The sequence below is a fragment of the Symphalangus syndactylus genome, chromosome 4 (assembly GCF_028878055.3).
Source record: "Symphalangus syndactylus isolate Jambi chromosome 4, NHGRI_mSymSyn1-v2.1_pri, whole genome shotgun sequence".
NCBI lineage: Eukaryota > Metazoa > Chordata > Mammalia > Primates > Hylobatidae > Symphalangus > Symphalangus syndactylus.
In genome coordinates this window covers 15,411,501-15,435,455 of record NC_072426.2, presented here as the reverse complement: position 1 = coordinate 15,435,455, position 23,955 = coordinate 15,411,501, and the positions used below count along the sequence as shown (strand labels likewise).

Here is a 23,955-nt window from a genome sequence, read left to right as displayed (position 1 = left end):
TATGTGATATTTTAAATTCTCCTATGAATCAATTGTAGCATGTTACTGCTTCCCTCATTAATTACAAAGCTATATAAAATCTTTGACGTGTTAATTTTATATATGTATAAAAGTTCTGATTGCATCCTACTTTAAAAATGATTCTTTTTTTCTTCTTTTTTTTTTGAGATGGAGTCTTGCTGTGTCATCCAGGCTAGAGTGCAGTGGCATGATCTCGGCTCACTGGAACCTCCGCCTCCTGGGTTCAAGTGATTATCCTGCTTCAGCCTCCTGAGTAGCTAGGATTACAGGCGCCCACCACCGCACCTGGCTAATTTTTCTATTTTTTATTTTTATTTTTATTTTTTTTTAGAATTTTTTTATTAATTTTTTTTGCACACAAAACAATAAACATTTTCTAAAAATACATACAAACAAAAAGATGCATATCAAACATATTAGGAAGGTTGCACGTGGGAAGACGGGGAATAGAAATGGGGAGTGGGAATTAAAGAAAATGAATGAGAGAGGGACTTTGTATGGATCAATGATAATAACTCAATCCTCTATCTGACAAAGAAGAAGGAGAAGGAAGAGGAAGAAAAAGAAAGTGGGATAAAGGATCAGAAAGGGAGGAAAATAGAAAAAATTAGAGTATGACTCCAGGGTAGAGCTGTTTTGTTGTTGCTGGGTTGGTTGGTTGGTTTGTTGTATTTTTCATATGTTTCGCCATGTTGGCCAGGCTGGTCTCGAACTCCTAGCCTGAAGTGATCAACCCGTCTCGGCCTCCCAGAGCGCCGGGACTACAGGCGTGAGCCACCACGTCCAGCCCTCACATTGCTTCTGGCCTCCGTGGTAGACCTTCCAGACGGGGCGGTCAGGCAGAGGCGCTCCCCACATCCCAGACGGGGCAGCCGGGCAGAGGCGCTCCTCACTTCCCAGACGGGATGGCTGGGCAGAGGCGCTTCTCACTTCCCAGACGATGGGTGGCCGGGCAGAGGCGCTCCTCACTTCCCAGACGACGGGGCGGCCGGGCAGAAGTGCTTCCTCACTTCCCAGATGGGGCGGCCGGGCAGAGGCGCTCCTCACTTCCCAGATGATGGGTGGCCGGGCAGAGGCGCTCCTCACTTCCCAGACAATGGGTGGCCGGGCAGAGGCGCTCCTCACTTCCCAGATGATGGGTGGTCGGGAAGAGGCGCTCCTCACTTCCCAGATGATGGGCGGCCGGCCAGAGGCGCTCCTCACTTCTCAGACGACGGGGCGGCCGGGCAGAGGCGCTCCTCACTTCCCAGACGGGGCGGCCGGGCAGAGACGCTCCCCACCTCCCAGACCGGGCGGAGGCCGGGCAGGGGCTGCAATCCCAGCACCCTGGGAGGCCAAGGCAGGCGGCTGGGAGGCGGAGGCTGCAGCGAGCCAAGACCACGCCACCGCACTCCAGCCCTGGCAACACCGAGCACCGAGTGAGCGAGACTCCGTCTGCAGTCCCAGCACCTTGGGAGGCCGAGGCGGGCAGACCACTCGAGGTCAGGAGCTGCAGACCAGCCTGGCCAACATGGCAAAACCGCGCCTCCAGCCAAAGGAGAAAAAGCAGGCAGAGGTGGTGGCGCGTGCCGGCAATCCCAGGCAGCCCTCAGGCCGGGGCAGGAGAATCACGGGAGCATGAGGCAGGGGGTCTGCAGTGAGCCGATTTTCTCACTAACAGAAAGCTGAGGAAGACAGCTACTGGAGCTGGTCTGACCACTTGATGCCATCAAGGCCCTGACTCTGTATCTTTGCACTCTCCCATTCCTCCTCATGGCCTCAAAGTGGCGGCTACAACTCCAGATACGACGTCAACGTCCAAGGCAGATGACGGAAGTAATAGTGCCAGTCACATCTGTTCTTCAGCAAACTTCTACTTCTGGGTCAGACAGCCACTCCTCTTCCTCGCTCTCGCTGCGGAAACACAGGCATGGGCCCGCTTCTCGTAGCCGTCGCCGTCGTAGGTGCAGGTCTGGTTCGACTTGAGCGTCATCATCCTCCGGGCACGGGTGGGGGTGCGGTGCGGGTCGCGGGAGTGAGGGGTGGTGAGCCCGCTCTGGACAGCCGCGTGCGCGCGCGCCCCCGGCTCGGCCAAGCGAAGCAGGGAGGGGGAGCTTCTCCGCTACACGGCTCCGCCGCTGGCCCGCCACGGCCGCCTCATTCCCCCCGGCCCAGGTCCCGCGCCGCCGCTGCCACCGTCACGGCTGCCATCTCCGCTGCCGCCAGGGCCGCCGCCCCCTCTGCTGCCGCCACCCCCGACGACGACCGCGCCGCCATCTTGGGCGCGCTGCGTCAGCGGCCTAATTTTTCTATTTTTAGTAGAGATGGGGTTTCACCATCTTGGCCAAGCTGGTCTAGAACTCCTGACCTCGTGATCCACCCACCTAGGCCTCCCAAAATGTTGGAATTACAGGCGTGAGCCACCGTGCCTGGCCAAAAACTATTTTTTAAGACTTAACACATTTCATCTAACATGATTTTGAATAACTCTTTATTAATACACCTTTTTCATTTTTCTTTTTTTTGAGACGGAGTCTTTCTCTGTCCGCCAGGCTAGAGTGCAGGGGCGCGATCTCGGCTCACTGCAAGCTCCGCCTCCCGGGTTCACGCCATTCTCCTGCCTCAGCCTCCCGAGTAGCTGGGATTACAGGCGCCCGCCACCACGCCCTGCTAATTTTTTGTATTTTTTTTTAGTAGAGACGGGGTTTCACCGTGTTAGCCAGGATGGTCTCGATCTCCTGACCTCGTGATCCGCCCGCCTAGGCCTCCCAAAGTGCTGGGATTACAGGCTTGAGCCACCGCGCCTGGCCTTTCATTTTTCTTTGACCACTTTATTTTATTTTTTTTCTGAGACAGAGTCTCACTCTGTCACCCAGGCTGGAATGTAGTGGCGCAATCTGGGCTTACCGCAATCTCCACCTTCCAGGTTCAAGTGATTCTCCTGCCTGAGCCTCCCGAGTAGCTGGGATTACAGGCGCCCGCCACAGTGACTGGCTAATTTTTGTATTTTTAGTAGAGACAAGGTTTGATCATGTTGGCCAGGCTGGTCTTGAACCCCTGACTTCAGGTGATCGCCCTGCCTCGGCCCCCCAAAGTGCTGGGATTACAGGCATAAGCCACTGCGCCCAGGCTTATTTATTTTTTATTTTTTTTTAATTAATTTATTTTTTGAGACAGAGTCTGGCTCTGTGGGCCAGGCTGGAGTGCAGTGGCATGATCTCGGCTCACTGCAACCTCTGCCTCCTGGATTTAAGCAATTCTCCTGCCTCAGCCTCCTGAGTAGCTGGGATTACAGGTGCATGCCACCATGCCTGGCTAATTTTTATATTTTTAGTAGAGAAGGGGTTTCACCATGTTGGTCAGGCTGGTGTTGAACTCCTGACCTTAGGTGATCCACCTGCCTCAGCCTCCCAAAGTGCTGGGATTACAGACATGAACCACTGGGCCCGTCCTCTTTGAACAGTTTAATATAGACCTAAAACTGTATATAGTATGTATGGGATTATGAAGGTGGAAGTAAAGGATGATATTAAGAATTTTTCTTGTAAAGATCTAGCACTCCTAGAATCTTTCCTACCTAATATGCAAACCAAGGATTACTGAAACAGAAGTTTGGAATCTGGAGGCTGTTCTGTAGTCCTTGGTTTCTATATGAAAATAAAGCCTTTACTTGAAAAATATATATTAAATGTAGAATGTATAAATATTTTATATTTTCTTTTCTTTTTTTCTTTTTTTTTTTTTTTGAGATGGAGTCTCACTCTATCACCCAGGCCGGAGAGCAGTGGTGCAATCTTGGCTCACTGCAACCTCCGCCTCCTGGGTTCAAGGGATTCTCCTCCCTCAGCCTCTTGAATACACGGGATTACAGGCACATGCCACCATGCCTGGCTAATTTTTGTATTTTTGGTAGAGATGGCATTTCACCATGTTGGCCAGGCTGGTCTGGAACTCCTTTTTTCTTTTTCTTTTCTTTTCTTTCTTTTTTTTTTTTTTTGAGACAGAGTCTTGCTCTGTTGCCCAAGCTGGAGTGGGGAGGCTACCACGTGCCACCATGCCTGGCTAACTTTTGTATTTTTAGTAGAGATGGAGTTTCATCATGTTGACCAGGCTGGTCTTGAACTTCTGACCTAAGGTGATCCACACGCCTCGGCCTCCCAAAGTGCTGGGATTACAGGTGTGAGCCACCGTGCCACGTTGCGTGGCCATATTTTAAATTTTCTATAAGTATTTTATATGTATAAATATCTTTATATGTAAATATAAAAAGATAAATATATATGTATAGATCTAGCTATATACTTCTCTATTTATTTATATATATCCCATTAGAGTACAAGTCTTATTTATCATTCAGATGCTTCCTCCACTATACCAGGACCCTCAGTGCTGAGGGTGGCTACATTCTGAGTAGAGAACATCTTTGATTTTTTAGTCTACAGTTGCAGCTGCTGCATTTTTCTTTCATGTCTTGTGACCCATTTGTCACTGCTAGTCCTCTGCTGTTCTGCCATTGACACTACATAAGGTTATGGAATCTTCTGGTCCAGCTCCTATTCAAGCCTTTACATACATCTTCCCTCAGAGGACTATCTGCTACTATCTGCTAGCAGTCTACTTTCTCCCCACTACCTATGTTCAGCTCAGACAGTTCAATCAGATTCCCCATACCACGGCCCTAGTGCCCAGTTTGTCAGCAGCGCTAACATTTCCACACTGGGTTTTCTCCTTGTAGAGGTGTGATGTCCAGGTAGGCTCAGGTCTCTTTCCTGATGGAACCCATAATATCTGTCCTTCCCAGTTCCTATCAATGTACCTCTCACCCCTGTCCCTAACACACAGGAATTATTCTGCCCCTATTTTTGAACATATAGTTATATTGCTTCTACAGACCTGAATTCTAACCCATAAAGATACAAATATTTATTTATGCTCATCCCTATTAGTCACTTTCTCTTTAGTACCTGAAGCATAAAAAATTTCTTTAAAAATAAGGAGAACTCTAATATGAGAGGTCATTAATCCCTTAGAGCTCTTGGCAGCATTTGAGTTTATCTTATAAGATGGAATGTCCTTTCGTCTCTTAATTATGTCCATAAAACTAATGAAACTTTAATAAGAAATCTAGATTCCATAAACAGGTTTTGGACATCACAGACATTTTTGCTTGTTTGTTTTTAAGGGGGCAGAGAATAAAGCCCAACCTCCAACATCTATGCCTGCCCTATCTGCACGACATTGACAAGAGCAGAGGCCAGACGTGAGTGGACAGATTCCAAGAGGAGGGTCCTCTCATGTACAGCTACTCTCCTGTCTTACTGTTGGGTCTCATTATGCTACTTAAGAGCAACACAAAATAGTCTTACAGATTACTAGAAAGCCAGAATAAATAAAAGGAAGGCTTATTAAAAAAACCATATTCCCTGGAAAACTCTGGGTTAATGCCTACTCAGAAAGGAAAGAGAGATGCCAAAACAGATTATGTATTACTTTAATTGAATCTCTGTATATGATTTGATTAAGGTTTTTTGCCATACTTAAGACAAGACAGTGTATTCATCATGACTTTACATCATATTATGTTCTGGTTATGTAATTATAAAATAATTAAATTGCCTTCATAAAATTATATGAAAATTCAATGATTACATTTTAGAAATGGGCCACTTAATCCTGTTCAGTTTCTAACCCATAATAAACTTGGCACCCCTAGCGAGCATTGGAAGTGAGACATAAAGTGAGCGTTACTTGGTATTCTTCCACAAAAATTCCTGCTGTGGAAGATTGCCCCTTTCAAATCACATCAAGTACTAAACTAGTATTTAATTTAAAACTCTTTGATCAACAAAGATCCCAACAACTGCTTAAACTTCACTGCATGCCAATTGTAACTACCAATTATGAAATCACTGCTAATGCAGTCAATAAAATAGGAGACTTTGAATTGGGGATGAGGGAAGGGTACTGAAACATAGAGATTAGGAGATCACTATCTCGTTTCTTAAAGAAAAATTCCGTAGTAATTTAGCTGAAATTAAGATCAGAGGTGTTGGCTGGGCGCGGTGGCTCACACCTGTAATCCCAACACTTTGCAAGGCTGAGGCAGGCGGATCACAAGGTCAGGAGTTCCAGACCAGCCTGACCAACATGGTGAAACTCCATCTCTACTAAACATACAAAAATTAGCCAGTCGTGGCCGGGCGCGGTGGCTCACGCTTGTAATCCCAGCACTTTGGGAGGCCGAGGCGGGCGGATCACGAGGTCAGGAGATCAAGACCACGGTGAAACCCCGTCTCTACTAAAAATACAAAAAAATTAGCCGGGCGTGGTGGCGGGCACCTGTAGTCCCAGCTACTCGGAGAGGCTGAGGCAGGAGAATGGCGTGAACCCAGGAGGCGGAGCTTGCAGTGAGCCGAGATTGTGCCACTACACTCCAGCCTGGGCGACAGAGCAAGACTCCGTCTCAAAAAAAAAAAAAAAAAAAAAAAAAAAAAATTAGCCAGTCGTGGGGCGGGCACCTGTAATCCCCGCTACTCGGGCGGGTGAGGCGAGAGAATCGCTTGAACTCGGGAGGCGGCGATTACAGAGAGCCGAGATTGCGCCACTGAACTCCAGCTTGGGCAACAGAACAAGACTCTGTCTCAAAAAAAAAAAAAAAAAAAAAAAAAGGATGTGTGAGCCCTTTTTAACTAAAACTGCTTTAGGCAGGTATATCTCACTCAGTTACTCTTATTTTAATTAACATGGTCATGGTGAAAGTATAGTGTCCTAAAATCTACCATCCTGAATTTTTTTTTTTTTTTTTTTTTTTAAGACCAAATCTTGCTATGTTGCCCAGGCTGGAGTGCGGTGGCACAATCTCAGCTCACTGCAACCTCCGCCTCCTGAGTTCAATTCTCGGGCCTCAGCCTCTGGAGTAGCTGGGACTACAGGTGCCTACCACCACATCCGGCTAACTTTTAACATTTTTAGTAGAGACGAGGGTTTCACCATGTTGGCCAGGCTGGCCTCAAACTCCTGACCTCAAGTGATCCACCTGCCTTGGCCTCCCAAAGTGCTAGGATTACAGGCGTGAGCCACCATGCCCAGCCTTTCCTATCTTAATGGTGAAAAGATCAAGACAAAAGAAACCCTTTCATAACTAAGCATCAGGCAACCATGAGAAGATCAATGTATTGAAGAGAAACTTCCAAGTGATGGGTGGTATTGGGAAATTAGAGATTTGGCCCTTGAATCAGTAGATACATGATATCTCAGCAGACATCAGGTGAGGTTTGAAAGTCATTCATTTAATTACCTCCTATCATTCAAAGCATTTTAGACTTGCCCAGCATGTTTTACATTTCAATTCACTTTCACATCTATTAGTTTAGCCGCAAGATCATGACAATGCACAACAGGTAGAGGTCCTGAGAAAGTCAAGTCCTCTAAGTAAATTTGGTAGGAATCTACCTCCGTCACCAGCTGGGAAGTAGGCAGTGATTGACACATGCAGATTTGATCAGTCTGTCAGTGCCTGTACAGGTGGAGAGCCCCCCTAGGGAAGGCAGAAGTACTTTGGAAACAGCAGCCGGTGAGTGGGATCAGAATGGAGACCTGATCTTGGAAGTATCCCACAGTCAAAGCAAAGCCAGTCTCAAGTTAGAGATCAGCCTTTCAAAGGACAAGGTGATTCTGGGAAGCATGACTCATTTAAGTTAGACAGCATTTTCTGATTTGGCGATGGTTTTTTAAATTTTTGTTTCTTTCCATATATATAGGGGTTGTTTATTCATTCTGAACTTTGCTAACGGTGGACCAACTTCTAAAACTTGGTTATTGTTCTTGTAGGTGTATATTTTTAATATGCATAATTGAAGACATCTTTGTTTTTTCATGTCCATATATTTAAAATTTGAGAAATATAAATTTAAGTGAGAAGAGTTGGAAGGGGGAGCAATATTATGGTTTAGATGACGTGATCATTTCCATTTTCTTAGCTTATTAACATTTTCCTATACCTAGCAGAATCAATGTTTTATTTTAGTGTGACAGACAGAACTGGGATAGCAAGAAAAAGTCCAAAGTTAAAATACCAATGCAGCAATTCCTCTGGATACTGAAAGAGTTTTCATGTTTTTGGCTCTCCACAAAGCAGATTAAAGCTTAAAACTTTCAGTGAAAACAAAGGAGACCCCAGGATTGAATTATCCCTATAGAAGGTTAAACAAAAAACCCCAAAAAACCAAAAACTAGAATTAAACCTGGAGATTCCAAAGCAGACCCCAGTAGAAGGATTTTGTTTTCTCTGGTTAAGTGCAATCACTAAATGATACAGAGCTTTTTTAGGTATCTGTCGCTAGATGGCACTATATAAACACCTTCATTTTCACTTTTCACATCTTCCCAAAGTAGTCAGGAAGGAGGCAAAATATCAGGTAAGGCAATCCTTTTAGTCTTCTTGAAATTGCTGCTGTTTATTAATTTAACTAAATCTTTAATTATAAACCTAAACATCTTGTAACAGATTTGCCAATACCTTAATCATCTATCAGCAAGTACAGTTCCATTGACAGGAGATTGGCTCAAAGGCAGCTTTGGGTTTGTTATTTGACAGATAGGAAACTGAATAATAAGAAGACAAGAAAATTGATAATATGTGAAAGAGAAGAGAGAAAAAGGAATCCATTTATGAGAAAATATATAATCTTGAATTTTCTTTGGTTTCCGTTAAACTGCCGGTGCCTCAGAAGATTGTCAGTTTAACGTTCTATCAGTAGTACCATAATTTATTCTTTTGTTATACCATGAGGATTGAAGACAAAAAGGCCCATGCTAGCAGGAGGCACAAGAAGAGATTATATATGCAAATAATTCTGTAGCCCTTGTACCAGGAGAGGGTTTGTCTTGTAATATTCCTTTGAAGTCACACATAGAAATCTTTGATTGGTCTACAAAAAGCAAAATTGTGAGGCTAAAAAGAAGAGGGAGAAAGAGAAAGAATATTTGAAAAGAGTATGCAAAGCTATGATAAAAAGTCAGAAGATGGATGATAACTGCAGCATCTTTTTTTTTTTTTTTGAGAGCTAAGAATAGAGGGGATGAGGGGGTGGGTAAGGCATGCAAAGCAATTTGGAGAAGCAAGGGTAAGTGTGTTCAAGCCTGGGGAATTGAGGACATCTGGTCATATCCAGACAAAATGTTTAATCTGTGTGACTGGCAGTGGGCAGGGGTAACCCAGCTAGCTTGCCTTCCAAGTCAGGTTGCCCCTCGACTCTGCTTCTCAGGAGTGGTGGGCTGTGTTCCATGGATCTGAGGTGTGGTGTGCTGCTTTCTGCCCCTAGGAAAGAAGCAGACACTGAGGGAGAATTTTAAAGACTTCAAAGAGCCCGAGTGGACTACCACATCCCTGTAGCTGGCAGTCCTATAGCTGGCGGTCCTACTTGTCCAGTAAGGTTAGGGAGGAATGGAGAGGCGGAGGAGTTGGAATATGTGGGTAGGGGTGGGGTTGAGGATGAGTGAAGTGGAAAAGGGCTGGTTAAATGAGCTCTTCTCTTCCAGCACACAGTCATTCAGTAAACTTTCTCCCTTCCTCTGTATTTTAGTTTACAAACATTGGCTCCTCTCTGAAAAGGTCACCCTGCTTTTCAGACAGAATTTGTGACTCTCACCAGCTGGGAATACTTTGGAACTGAAGAGAACCTATTAGGAGAGAGAAAACAGAGTCATTATTAAGCCAAAAAAAAAAAAAAAAAAATGGAGAAAAGATTCACCTCTAAATTTTATTTAATGACAACAAAAACACAACATTTCTCTTTGATTCATAATGTTAATAAATTCTACTTATCGTTTGCAATAATTCCAAGGTGTTCTAAAGACACTTTAATATTAGAAAAGAGTTTCATATTAGTTTGAATTACTTTAGGAAAGAAATGCCCTATTCCACCACTACAAGTTATGGGGAAATCTATAGCAGAACATTTTGTACTCTCACTAATGAAGAAAGAACCCAATAAGGATTGCTGTATTTTGGAGATTAGGGAATTTTGTTTACACTCACAATAAAACATTAAGCTACTACGTCAGAGAAGGCTTGGTTCATTTATTTTGACACAAGTATTTGAAATAATTTAGTTTCCTTGGTAAATGATCTGTAGACTCTTCCAAGTGTTCTTAGCTAAAATATTATTGATGTGAATTCATTCAACACACTTCATAATTTTGCTGAGAAATGAGATGTGAAAACTGCATGTTATGGTCCCAAGAGCTGGAGGAGGGGAGCAGAGAGAGAAGCAAGGATGCACAGTGTGAGTGAATTTATGGGAGTTTAGAATGAGAGACTGGGAGGCACCAGCAATGGAAAAACGAGATCATGAAATTTGAATTTTGCTATTGTAGGAGTGGAAAGGTGTGATACCTTTCCTCGCCCATCATAAAGGTCACAGCCGACACTTGATACTGCTAACAAAAAGGCAGGTTAACAAGAGAAAAGCATAATATATTTTTAAAATCAAAGTTTTACATGACACAAGAGCCTTCAGAAGTGAAGACCCAAAGACCCAGGGAAAACTGTCTGTTTTTATGCTTAGGCTCTATGAAGAATGAACAGCTGTACAGATAGGTAATGGACAAAGGGGTATAACCCAACGGTAACAGACGAAGGTGGAAAGCTCACCAAGGCCTGTCCAGCTTCATCTTGGCCTCACTGTGTAGTGAAACTTCCTCCCTGCCAACGGGGCAGGACCCCTTCTGAAATGAGGATCTTCAAGGAAGAAAGGAGAAGGGAGACAGTAACCTTTCTAGGTGTTATGGCTTGCTTTGAGGGAGAAGGGTTCTAGTTTTTATGACTTACCTTGAAGAAGAATAATTCTGGTTTCTTTGACTCGCTTCAGGGGAGAGAGAAGGACAAGAGAAAGGAGGGTAGGAGATGGTCAGAGAGAGGCTTTGCTTCTGAGGCTACTTCTGAAGGCTTGCGATCTCCTTTAGTTATATGCACTCAGCATGCCAAAGCACCATACTTTGGAGTATTGTGTTCTGAGTCCCTACACTATCAATTATCATTCAGTTTCGGCTTGAAAAACGAACTCTGTGGTGAATAAGCACACTGGAGTAGTCACTGAAGTGTCTACATCCTGCTCAGCTAAACTGTTAGCATTGTGAAGAAGACTTTTGGAAAACAAAATATTGATATATTGACTCTAATTACAAAAAATGTATAGCCACAGTCCAACTAACTCCAAATGAGCAGATTATTGCAGAGTCCCTGGGAAATATTTTGTGGAAGTAAAATTTTGAGGGAGAGGCCTGGTGTGGTAGCTCACACCTGTAATCCCACCACTTTGGGAGGCTGAGGCAGGTGGATCGTGAGGTCAGGCATTCAAGACCAGCCTGGCCAACATAGTGAAGCCCTGTCTCTACTAAAAATACAAAAAATTAGCTGGGTGTGGGAGCAGGCGCCTGTAATCCCAGCTACTTGGGAGGCTGAGGCAGGAGAATCACTTGAATCTGGGAGGCGGAGGTTGCAGTGAGCCGAGATTGCACCACTGCACTCCAGCCTGGGCGACAGTGCGAGACTCCGTCTCAAAAAAAAAAAAAAAAAAATTCAGGGAGGAAAAGTCAAGAAAGCTTGGAATGAGTCACTGTATCCCACAATTTAAACAATTCTGTCCAGAGCCCGAGGTGCCAGGTGTTTTTTTGGCTTTGCTTCTGTGCAGGAGCTCTTGCTTCTCCAACTGAGCACCTTCTTTCTCATCCTTTCTGTAATTCTCCTTTGTTCTCCTACATTGTTATTCCATGAAGTCATCCCTGGACCCTCTAAGACACCCCTGCTCCCAGGCCAGAATAATAACATCCTCAGAATCCCACTGTCCTTTATCCGAATTGCTTTCAGGTTGTTCTATAACTTACTTTATAGTAATTTGTGTATATAGCTTTATTGTTCATTGAAATATAAGCTCCTTGCAGGCAGTGACTTTGTCAGAACTATCTTTTCAGGTAACAGACACCCAAATATATTTAAATCACTTAATCTTCATACAGCTCTAGGAGTAATGTTCCACGTGAACTGTGGGCATATTACTAGGATTTTCCCCATCACCCAATGTAATCTAGTTCACATATGCTAAAAGCATTCACTTGATGAATATTTCCAATATCTTCATCCATCAGTATTTTATTAAATTTATGCTGGGAATCATTTCTAACATGATTATACTCTTTCCCCCATGCCAGTCTGCATTAGGAGAGCCTGCTCTGTGATGACCTGAGCTGTGATGACCAATTTTCCCAATATGTGCAGAACTAAGGAGTTTTCCAGGATGTGGGATTTTCGGTGCTGAATTGGAGACAGTACCAGGTAAACTAGGGTGGTTGGTCACCCTAACACTGCTCCCCAGCCCCCTGAATATTCTAATATTCTTCTGTTAGAGCTCTCGTCAATGTAAATTAATCTTTGATTTTCTTGTTTGTGTCTCTCACTAGACTAAGTTTCTTATCTCTCTGTATCTCTAGCATCTAGCACAGTGCCTAGTACTTAACTGGTACTCTATAAATGGTTGTGGAGTGGATAAAGAATGAAAGAATATATGCATGAAGAAGAAGTAGAAAGGCTGCAGTGAGCCATAACTGGGCCACTACACTCCGCACTCCAGCCTGGGTGACAGGATGAGGCCCTGTCTCAAAAAAAAAAAAAAAAAAAAAAAAGCAACAACAATTTTTTCTCTATTTCCCCACAAGGACAAGAAATGTATCCTTTTTGTGTCTCAATCCTATTGTAGAGGGTTTTCAGAAAAATAGGGCAATGTGAAGAAAGCAGAGTTTCAAACTAAAGCCCAGAGGTTCATGGAAAACCTTGGCATCCTCTTCATAAGGAAGAGGCCCAAGAGACATACCATGAGCAGTCTGCTCCCTCCTCTCTTGTGCAGCTCAAATGTTTTCTCTTTTAAGAAGGCTTCTTTCACCCTCCTCCCACTCTGGACAGAGTCAGTTGCTGCCCACTCTGGGCTTCTATAGCATCTGTCTTCTCTGCTACTCTGAGGGCATCTTGAACCATCTGTACCTTATTCATTTTTGGATCACCAGAAGCTGGCATTATATCTGGTCTATAGTAGGTGCTTGTTAAATGAATAAAAGAAAATGTTGAAAGCACAGGGAAATTTATTCACAAGTGTTCCATAAGACAGAGGTAGAAATGAGAGGAGCTTCACTGAACTGAGTTGGGGAAAAAATAAAATGAGAGGCCAGGCACCTGTGACTCACATCTGTAATCCCAGCACTCTGGGAGGCAGAGGCCAGTGGATTGCTTGAGCTCAGGAATTTGAGACCAGCCTGGGCAACATGGTGAAATCCCGTCTCTGCCAAAAATACTAAAAATGAGCTAGGCATGGTGGCACATGCACCTGTGGCCCCAGCTCCTGGGGAGGTGAGGTAGGAGAATCTCTTGATCCTGGGATGTGGAAGTTGCAGTGGGCCGAGATCAGCCACTGCACTCCAGCCTGAATGGACGGAGTGAAACCCTGTCTCAAAAAAACAAAACAAAACAAAACAAAACAGAAAGAAATGAAAGGGGCTAAATTTAAGAAGATATTCATCACAGCAACTTAGATTGAGTAAGCGGTTTGCATTCATTATTTCATTTAATCCTAACAACAAACCTCTAAACGTTTAAGTTATCCCTGTTTTATAAAGGAGAACATTAAAGGTCAGAGAGCTTCAATAATTGTCACAGGTCACATATTCATTAGTGGCACAGACCAAGCTAGTTTCATATTCCACTTCATTTGACTTGGTTTAAGGAGTTTTGGAAAGCAGCTCCAAGCATACATTAGAGATAGAGAAGGGATGGGCAGGAAATACTGAGGAGGATATTACTAATCTTATTTTAAAAGAGCGGTGGAACGACCCACTCCCAAAATTCCCTTTGGAATATGATAAGAACACATGACTTCCTCAAAGCTCTCACTTCCTTAAGTACTATAGATTTTGAGACTTGGAGGAGGACAAGTTAATGTGCAGGGCTTGTAATTTTATATTTATGAGTAAGATGTGACTGAATATGATTATGTGATCTTTAGGGGAAGAAAAACTTAGTCTTAGATCACATCTGAAACTCAAAACCCTGGAGGAATTCCACTTATGAAAAGGAGAATCCTTAAAAGAAAAGAAAGTTTGAAAAGGATCCCAGGGCTGCAAGTCATAAATTTTAACAGAAAGTGTGTGTGTGTGTGTGTGTGTGTAGGCAGGGAGGTGTTCAAGATTAGATTAGTTATATTAGATGTGCAAAAAAAAAAAACCTTCAAAACCTTCTTTACTTCCTATACCTGCAGTGGTGTTAGAGGAAAGTGACAAAACAAAAGAGACTTATTTTTTAAAATTTTGCTAAACTACACGTAACACTTTAACCATCTTTAAGTGTATACAGTTCAATGTCAGAACAACAAAGACTTTAACTTGCCAATTAAAGTAACTTCTGGATTAAACAATTGTGTCCTGATAAATATTTCATCAATTCCAGGGTCATCACTTGTATTAGTCCATTTTCACACTGCTATGAAGGTACTACCTGAGACTGGGAAATTTATAAACAAAAGAGGTTTAATTGACTCACAGTTCCACATGGCTGGGGAGGCCTCAGGAAACTACAATCGTGGCAGAAGGCGAAGGAGAAGCAAAATCTTCTTCACAAGGCGGCAGGAGAGAGAGAGAGAATGAATGCAGTGGAAACTGCCACTTTTAAACCATTAGATCTTGTGAGGACTCCTTCACTATCAGGAGAACAAAATGGGGAAACCGTCCCCATGGTTCAATTGCCTCCCACCAGGTCCCTCCCTTCACACTTGGGGATTACAATTCGAGATGGGATTTGGGTGGGGACACAGAGCCAAACCATATAAGCTCTGTTCTGGGGATGTTCCTCCCCTCTTTGTTTATCTACTCAAGATAGCATTTGTAGGGGAAAGTTCTCTCAGCAGTCCAGGCACTGAGCATTCACAAATGATTTTCTATTAGTCTTTGTGACCTGGTGGATAGTCAGAAGGGGTCTCTAGACTAGTATCCACTGAAGTGTAACTGGAAAGTCCATTTTGCCTCTCTGGCTGTTTTCTACCAGCATCCTTCCTCAATGCTTCACCCTAAGAGTTGCACATCCAACTTCTGACTATATTTTTCTGGAAGGGGAGAGACTTTGTTTTCTTTCTCTCTGGAAAATACTTCCTTGATATCATATCCTTCTTTTTCCTGGTAGCACTAAGCACAATGACTCAGCCTTAATGGTGGATGAGTTATCTTCTCCACATATTGAAAGAAACTGATTTGCGTTTGCCAGGTATGGCTCTTGAAAAGGGAGCATTGTCATAACTTAAAAAGAGGAATTACTGTGGACCAAACAAAATATTACTCTTATCACATATATAAATAAAACTTTGAAATTGACAATCTTAGATCAATGATTGTAAAACATCCTTACTAGATTTTATCTAAATTCAACCTTTTTGTTTTTATATTATTATACTTTAAGTTCTGGGACACGTGCAGAATGTGCCGTTTTGTTACATAGTTATACACGTGCCATAGTGGTTGGCTGCACCCATCAACACATCACCCACTGTCCTTCCTGTAGCCCCCTACCCCCAAACAGGCCCCGGTGTGTAATGTTCCCTGCCCTGTGTCCATGTGTTCTCATTGTTCAACTCCCACTTATGAGTGAGAACATGGGTGTTTGGTTTTCTGTTCTTGTGTTAGTTTGCTGAGAATGATGGTTTCCAGCTTCATCCATGTCCCTACAAAGGACACGAACTCATCCTTTTTTATGACTGCGTAGTATTTAATGGTGTATATGTGCCACATTTTCTTTATCCAGTCTATCATTGATGGACATTTGGGTTGGTTCCAAGTCTTTGCTATTGTGAATAGTGCTGCAATAAACATACGTGTGCATGTGTCTCTATAGTAGAATGATTTATAATCCTTTGGGTATATAACCAGTAATGGGATTGGTGGGTCAAATGGTATTTCTAGTTCTAGATCCTTGAGGAATCGCCACACTGTCTTCAACAATGGTTGAACTAATTTACACTCCCACGAGCAGTGTAAAAGTGTTCCTATTTCTCCACATCCTCTCCGGCATCTGTTGTTTCCTGGCTTTTTTTTTTTTTTTTTTGAGACAGAGTCTCGCTCTGTTGCCTAGGCTGGAGTGCAGTGGCACGATCTTGGCTTATTGCAAGCTCCGCCTCCCAGGTTCATGCCATTCTTCTGCCTCAGTCTCCCAAGTAGCTGGGACTACAGGCGCGCCCACCACCACACTCGGCTAATTTTTGTATTTTTAGTAGAGACGTGGTTTTACCATGTTAGCCAGGATGGTCTCGATCTCCTGACCCTGTGATCTGCCCGCCTTGGCCTCCCAAAGTGCTGGGATTACAAGCGCGAGCCACCGTGCCCAGCCTGTTTCCTGGCTTTTTAATGGTCGCCATTCTAACTTGTGTGAGATGGTATTTCATTGTGGTTTTGATTTGCATTTCTCTAATGACCAGTGATAATGAGCATTTTTTCATATGTTTCTTGGCCACATGAATGTCTTCTTTTGAGAAGTGTCTGTTCATATCCTTTGCACACTTTTTAATGGGGTTGTTTGTTTTTTTCTTGTAAATTTGTAAGTTCCCTGTAAATTCTGGATATTAGCCCTTTGTCAGATAGATAGATGGCAAAAATGTTCTCCCATTCTGTAGGTCACCTGTTCACTCTGATGACAGTTTCTTTTGTGGTGCAGAAGCTCTAGTGTAATTAGATCCCATTTGTCAATTTTGGCTTCTGTTGCCATTGCTTTTGGTGTTTTAGACATGAAGTCTTTGCCCATGCCTATGTCCTGAATGGTATTGCCTAGGTTTTCTTCTAGAATTTTTATGGTTTTAGGTCTAACATTTAAGTCTTTAATCCATCTTGAGTTAATTTTTGGATAAGTTGTAAGGAAAGGGTCCAGTTTCAGTTTTCTGCATATGGCTAGCCACTTTTCCAATCACGATTTATTAAATAGGGAATCCTTTCCCCATTCATTGTTTTTGTCATGTTTATCAAAGATCAGATGGTTGCAGATGTGTGGTGTTATTTCTGAGGCCTCTGTTCTGTTCCATCGGTCTGTATATCTGTTTTGGTACCAGTACCATGTTGTTGTGGTTACTGTAGCCTTGTAGTATAGTTTGAAGTCAGGTAGCGTGATGCCTCCAGCTTTGTTCTTTTGGCTTAGAATTGTTTTGGCAATGTGGGCTCTTTTTTGGTTCCATATGAACTTTAAAGTAGTTTTTTCCAATTCTGTGAAGAAAGTCATTGGTAGCTTGATGGGGATGGCTTTGAATCTATAAATTACCTGGGGCAGTATGGCCATTTTCACGATATTGATTCTACCTATCCATGAGCATGGAACGTTTTGCCATTTGTTTGTGTCCTGTCTTATTTCCTTGAGCAGTGTTTTGTCGTTCTCCTTGAAGAGGTCCTTCACATCCCTTGTAAGTTGGATTCCTAGGTATTTTATTCTCTTAGTAGCAATTGTGAATGGGAGTTCACTCATGATCTGGCTCTGTTTGTCTATTATTGGTGTATAGGAATGCCTGTGATTTTTGCACATTGATTTTGTATCCTGAGACTTTGCTGAATTTGCTTATCAGCTTAGGGAGATTTAGGGCTGAGACGATGGGGTTTTCTAAATATATAATCATGTCATCCGCAAACAGACGATTTGACTTCCTCTTTTCCTATTTGAATACCCTTTATTTCTTTCTCTTGCCTGATTGCCCTGGCCAGAACTTCCAACACTATGTTGAATAGGAGTGGTGAGAGAGGGCATCCTTGTCTTGTGCCAGTTTTCAAAGGGAATGCTTCCAGTTTTTGCCCATTCAGTATGATATTGGCTGTGGGTTTGTCATAAATAGCTCTTATTATTTTGAGATAAGACCCGTCAGTACCTAGTTTATTGAGAGTTTTTAGCATGAAGTGGTACTGAATTTTTTTGAAGGCCTTTTCTGCATATATTGAGATAATCATGTGGTTTTTGTCATTGGTTCTGTTTATGTGATAGATTAAGTTTATTGATTTGCGTATGTTGAACCAGCCTTGCATCCCAGGGATGAAGCTGACTTGATAATGGTGGACAAGCTTTTTCATGTGCTGCTGGATTTGGCTTGCCAGTATTTTATTGAGGATTTTCGCATCAATGTTCATCAGGGATATTGGCACGAAATTTTTTTTGTTGTGTCTCTGCCAGGTTTTGGTATCAGGATGATGCTGGCCTCACAAAATGAGTTAGGGAGGATTCCCTCTTTTTCTATTGATTGGAATAGTTTCAGAAGGAATGGTACCAGCTCCTCTTTGTACCTCTGGTAGAATGTGGCTGTAAATCTCTCTAGTCCTGGACTTTTTTTGGTTGGTAGACTATTAATTACCGCCTCAATTTCAGATCTTGTTATTGGGCTCTTCAGGGATTCAACTTCTTCCTGGTTTAGTCTTGGGAGGGTGTATGTGTCCAGGAATTTATCCATTTCTTCTAGATTTTCTAGTTTATTTGCATAGAGGTGTTTATTGTATTCTCTGATAGGAGTTTGTATTTCTGTGGGATCAGTGGTGATCTCTTCTTTATCACTTTTTATTGCGTCTATTTGATTCTTCTCTCTTTTCTTCTTTATTAGTCTTGCTAGCGGTCTATCAATTTTGTTGATCTTTTCAAAAAACCAGCTCCTGGATTCATTGATTTTTTGAGGGTTTTCTGTGTCTCTGTCTCCTTCGGTTCTGCTCTGATCTTAGTTATTTCTTGTCTTCTGCTAACTTTTGAATTTGTTTGCTGTTGCTTCTCTAGTTCTTTTAATTTTGAGGTTAGGATGTCGATTTTAGATCTTTCCTGCTTTCTCTTGTGGGCATTTAGTGGTATAAATTTCTCTCTACACACTGCTTTAAATGTGTCCCAGAGATTCTGGTATGTTGTGTCTTTGTTCTCATTGGTTTCAAGGAACATCTTTTTTTCTGCCTTAATTTCATTATTTACCAAGTAGTCATTCAGGAGCAGGTTGTTCAGTTTTCATGTAATTGTGCGGTTTTGAGTGAGTTTCTTAATCATGAGTTCTAATTTCATTGCACTGTGGTCTGAGAGGCTGTTATGATTTCCATTCTTTTGCATTTGCTGAGGAGTGCTTTACTTCCAATTTTACTTTCAATTTTAGAATAAGTGCAGTGAGGTGCTGAGAAGAACGTATATTCTGTTGATTTGGGGTGGAGAGTTCTGTAGATGTCTTTTAGGTCTGCTTGGTCCAGAGCTGAGTTCAAGTCCTGAATATCTTTGTTAATTTTCTGTCTTGTTGATCTGTCTAATGTTGACAGTGGGGTATTAAAGTCTCCCAATATTATTGTGTGGGAGTCTAAGTCTCTTTGTAGCTCTCTAAGGACTTGCTTTATAAATCTGGGTGCTCCTGTAATGGGTGCATATATATTTAGGATAGTTAGCTCTTCTTGATGCATCGATCCCTTACCATTATGTAATACCCTTCTTTGTCTCTTTTGACCTTTGTTGGTTTAAAATCTATTTTATCAGAGATCAGGATTGCAACTCCTGCTTTATTTTGCTTTCCATTGCTTGGTAAATAGTCCTCCATCCCTTTGTTTTGAGTCTATGTGTGTCTTTGCATGTGAGATGAGTTTCCTGAATTTAGCACCCTGATGGGTCTTGACTCTTTATCCAATTTGCCAGTCTGTGTCTTTTAATTGGGGCATTTAGCCCGTTTACATTTAAGGTTAATATTGTTATGCGTGAATTTGATCCTATCATTATGTTGCTAGCTGGCTATTTTGCCCGTTAGTTGATGTAGTTTCTTCACGGTGTCGATGGTCTTTACAATTTGGTATGTTTTTGCAGTGGCTGGTACCAGTTGTTCCTTTCCTTGTTTAGTGCTTCCTTCAGGAGCTCTTGTAACGCAGGTCTGGTGGTGACAACATTTCTCAGTATTTGCTTGTCTGTAGAGGATTTTATTTCTCCTTCACTTACGAAGCTCAGTCTGGGTTAAAAATTCTTTTCTTTAAAAATGTTGAATATTGGCCCCCATTCTCTTCTGGCTTGCATGGTTTCTGCAGAGTGGTCTGCTCTTAGTCTGATGGGCTTCCGTTTGTGGGTAACCCGACCTTCCTCTCTGGCTGCCGTTAACATTTTTTCCTTCATTTCAACCTTGGTGAATCTGACGATTATTTGTCTTGGGGTTGCTTTTCTTGAGGAGTATCTTTGTGGTGTTCTCTGTATTTCCTGAATTTGAATGTTGGCCTGTCTTGCTAGGTTGGGAAAGTTCTCCTGGATAATCTCCTGAAGAGTGTTTTCCAACTTGGTTCCATTCTCCCCGTCACTTTCAAGTACACCAATCAAATGTAGATTTGGTCTTTTCACATAGTCCCATATTTCTTGGAGGCTTTGTTCGTTCCTTTTTATTCTTTTCTCTAATCTTGTCTTCTCTTTTTATTTTTATTTCATTAAGTTGATCTTCAATCTCTGATATCCTTTCTTCTACTTGATCGATTCAGCTATTGATACTTGTGTATGCTTCACGAAGTTCTCGTGCTGTGTTTTTCAGCTCCATCAGGTCATTTATGCTCTTCTTTTTTTTTTTTTTTTTTTTTTTTTTTTTTGAGACGGAGTCTCGCTCTGTCACCCAGGCTGGAGTGCAGTGGCGCAGTCTCGGCTCACTGCAAGCTCCGCCTCCCAGGTTCACGCCATTCTCCTGCCTCAGCCTCTCCGAGTAGCTGGGACTACAGGTGCCCGCCACCACACCCAGCTAATTTTTTGTATTTTTGGTAGAGACAGGGTTTCACTGTGGTCTCGATCTCCTGACCTCGTGATCCGCCCGCCTCGGCCTCCCAAAGTGCTGGGATTACAAGCGTGAGCCACTGCGCCCGGCCTATGCTCTTCTTTAAACTGGTTATTTTAGTTAGCAGTTTGTCTAGCCTTTTTTCAAGGTTCTTAGCTTCCTTGCATTGGGTTAGAACATGATCCTTTAGCTCGGAGGACTTTGTTATTATCCACATTCTGAAGTTTACTTCTGTCAATTTGTCAAACTCATTCTCCATCCAGTTTTGTTCCCTTGCTGGCGAGGAATTGTCATCCTTTGGAGGAGAAGAGGCATTGTGATTTTTGGAATTTTCAGCTTTTTTGTGCTGGTTTCTCCCCATCTTTGTGGTTTTATCTACCTATAGTCTTTGATGTTCGTGACCTTCAGATGGGGTCTCTGAGTGGACGTGCTATTTTTTTCTGTTTGTTAGTTTTCCTTCTAACAGTCAGGCCCATCTGCTGCAGGTCTGCTGGAGCTTGCTGGAAGTCTACTCCAGACCCTGTTTGCCTGGGTATCACCAGCAGAGGCTGCAGAACAGCAAAGATTGCTGCCTGTTCTTTCCTTTGGAAGCTTCTCCCAGAGGGGCACCTGTCAGATGCCAGCCAGAGCTCTCCTGTAGGAGGTGTCTGTTGGCCCCTACTGGGAGGTGTCTCTCATTCAGGATATGTGGGGGTCAGGGATCCACTTGAGGAGGCAGTCTGACCCTTAGCAGAGCTGGAACGCTGTGCTGGGAGGTCTGCTGCTCTCTTCAGAGCTGTCAGGCAGGGACGTTTAAGTCTGCTGAAGCTGCGCCCACAACTGCCACTTTTCCCAGATGCTCTGTCCCAGCGAGATGGGAGTTCCATATCTAAGTCCCTGACTTGGGCTGCTACCTTTTTTTCAGCGATGTCCTGCCCAGAGAGGAGAAATCTGGCAGTCTGGCCACAGCGGCCTTCCTGAGCTCCAGTGGGCTCTGCCCAGTTTGAATTTCCCAGAGGCTTTGGTTACACTGTGAGGATAAAACCGCTCACTCAAGCCTCAGCAATGGCGGATGCCCCTCCCCCGACCAATCTGGAGCATCCCAGGTCTGTCTCAGACTGCTGCTGTGTTGTCAGCGAGAATTGCAAGCCAGTGGGTCTTATCTTGCTGGGCTCCATGGAGGTAGGACTGGCTAAGCCAGGCACAGGAGGGTATCGCCTGGTCTGCCGATTGTGAAGGCCCTGGGAAAAGTGCAGTATCTGGGTCGGAGTTCACCATTCCTCCGGGTACAGTTTCTCATGGCTTCCCTTGGCTAGGGAAATGAAATCCCTGACCCCTTGTGCTTCCCGGGTGAGGTGATGCCCCACTCCGGTTCATCTCGCCCTCGGTGGGCTGGCTGTACCCACTGTCCAACCAGTCCCAATGAGATGAACTGGGTATCTCAGTTGGAAATGCAGGAATCACCTGCCTTCTGCGTCGATTTCACTGGGAGCTGTAGACTGGAACTGTTCCTATTTGGCCATCTTGGCCAACCCCCTAAATTCAGTCTTAAAAGAAAAAAGAGTAGGAACCCATTCTGTTTTTCAGAAAATGAACTGAAGAAAAACAATTCATTTATGTAAATATTTATTTTTTTTATTTTTATTTTTTTATTATACTTTAGGGTTTTAGGGTACATGTGCACAATGTGCAGGTTTGTTACATATGTATCCATGTGCCATGTTGATTTCCTGTACCCATTAATTCGTCATTTAGCATTAGGTGTATCTCCTAATGCTGTCCCTCCCCCCTCCCTCCACCCCACAACAGTCCCCGGAGCGTGATGTTCCCCTTCCTGTGTCCATGAGTTCTCATTGTTCAATTCCCACCTATGAGTGAGAACATGCGGTGTTTGGTTTTTTGTCCTTGCGATAGTTTACTGAGAATGATGTTTTCCAGTTTCATCCATGTCCCTACAAAGGACACGAACTCATCATTTTTTATGGCTGCATAGTATTCCGTGGTGTATATGTGCCACATTTTCTTAATCCAGTCTATCGTTGTTGGACATTTGGGTTGGTTCCAACTCTTTGCTATTGTGAATAGTGCCGCAATAAACATACGTGTGCATGTGTCTTTATAGCAGCATGATTTATAGTCCTTTGGGTATATACCCAGTAATGGGATGGCTGGGTCAGATGGTATTTCTAGTTCTAGATCCCTGAGGAATCGCCACACTGACTTCCACAATGGTTGAACTAGTTTACAGTCCCACCAACAGTGTAAAAGTGTTCCTATTTCTCCACATCCTCTCCAGCACCTGTTGTTTCCTGATTTTTTAATGATGGCCATTCTAACTGGTGTGAGATGGTATCTCACTGTGGTTTTGATTTGCATTTCTCTGATGGCCAGTGATGAGGAGCATTTCTTCATGTGTTTTTTGGCTGCATAAATGTCTTCTTTTGAGAAGTGTCTGTTCATGTCCTCTGCCCACTTTTTGATGGGGTTGTTTGTTTTTTTCTTGTAAATTTGTTTGAGTTCATTGTAGATTCTGGATATTAGCCCTTTGTCAGATGAGTAGGTTCCAAAAATTTTCTCCCATTGTGTAGGTTGCCTGTTCACTCTGATGATAGTTTCTTTTGCTGTGCAGAAGCTCTTTAGTTTAATGAGATCCCATTTGTCGATTTTGGCTTTTGTTGCCATTGCTTTTGGTGTTTTAGACATGAAGTCCTTGCCCACGCCTATGTCCTGAATGGTATTGCCTAGGTTTTCTTGTAGGATTTTAATGGTTTTAGGTCTAACATATAAGTCTTTAATCCATCTTGAATTAATTTTTGTATAAGGTGTAAGGAAGGGATCCAGTTGCAGCTTTCTACATATGGCTAGCCAGTTTTCCCAGCACCATTTATTAAATAGGGAATCCTTTCCCCATTTCTTGTTTTTGTCAGGTTTGTCAAAGATCAGATAGTTGTAGCTATGCGGCATCATTTCTGAGGGCTCTGTTCTGTTCCATTGATCTATGTCTCTGTTGTGGTACCAGTACCATGCTGTTTTGGTTACTGTAGCCTTGTAGTATAGTTTAAAGTCAGGTAGCGTGATGCCTCCAGCTTTGTTCTTTTGGCTTAGGATTGACTTGGCGATGCGGGCTCTTTTTTGGTTCCATATGAACTTTAAAGTAGTTTTTTCCAATTCT

General features: G+C 43.0%; 1 long non-coding RNA gene across 1 annotated transcript; it reads left to right on the top strand.

The window, feature by feature from the left end:
• Positions 1 to 1,782: 1,782 nt before the first annotated feature.
• On the top strand, positions 1,783 to 10,069 carry LOC129480416 (uncharacterized). The gene is made up of 3 exons (XR_010120440.1): positions 1,783 to 1,964; positions 9,324 to 9,429; positions 9,585 to 10,069. It is a non-coding gene; the product is annotated as an uncharacterized lncRNA (long non-coding RNA).
• Positions 10,070 to 23,955: the final 13,886 nt, after the last annotated feature.